At 47.0% G+C, this 724-nt stretch overlaps 1 non-coding gene across 1 annotated transcript; it reads left to right on the forward strand.

Annotated features, from left to right (window-relative positions):
* Nucleotides 1–332: 332 nt before the first annotated feature.
* Nucleotides 333–414, forward strand: trnar-ccg. The gene has a single exon. It is a non-coding gene; the product is annotated as a tRNA-Arg (tRNA).
* The last annotated feature ends 310 nt before the right edge of the window (nt 415–724 follow it).

The following is a 724-nucleotide window of genomic DNA, read 5'->3' on the forward strand; positions in this document are numbered from 1 at the left end:
AACTCATTTAGCAAAGCAAGAATCGAAATTGCACGAATGTCAAGCAGCTCATGGTAATTTGACCAAATCATAAGCGAACCCATATTCTCACGCACTCACAGATACATTTGTAGCTGAAAAGAGTCTGAGAAGATAGACTGAGCTTACCATTGATTTTTGCCTGGATTGATGGGCTATCAATATCTGCTGCGAAATTGACATTGTAGCCGGTAACATCCCAGCAGCTGTGCGAGTCCGAGAGGAATCGTGGAACCCATTTCATGTGACTTTGCATCTGTTGTTATGCAGGAGCACAATTGGAAATAGAAGAAAATGAGGCGGTGCTGCCGGCAGGTAGTGTGGCCAAGCGGTCGAAGGCGCTGGATCCCGGTTCCAGCCTCGAAAGGGGCGTGGGTTCGAATCCCACCACTGCCATTTCTGCTGATCAACTCCAACGCTGCAGCTTGTTAAAATGCTGTTCCCCGGTGCCCACTGTATATGGATGTCAAAAACGAAAGTAAAATGGGTTTGCTTCCCAGGGAACTAACTGTGGTGTGGGATACTGCCAAATATTTCAAAATTTCTCTACTGTCATGATCGTGTTCGCCTCCCGCTCGGAAAATCGCAAACAGTTCTGCCGCCCCAGGCAAGTTGAGCTTTTACTGGAACCGAATGGAGACTGTTATTTCATCGCTGTTGTGAAACGAAGTCCTACGGTGACTCTACTCGTTGTTATTTGGGTTTC

Source organism: Chiloscyllium plagiosum, unplaced genomic scaffold (genome assembly GCF_004010195.1).
Source record: "Chiloscyllium plagiosum isolate BGI_BamShark_2017 unplaced genomic scaffold, ASM401019v2 scaf_100070, whole genome shotgun sequence".
NCBI lineage: Eukaryota > Metazoa > Chordata > Chondrichthyes > Orectolobiformes > Hemiscylliidae > Chiloscyllium > Chiloscyllium plagiosum.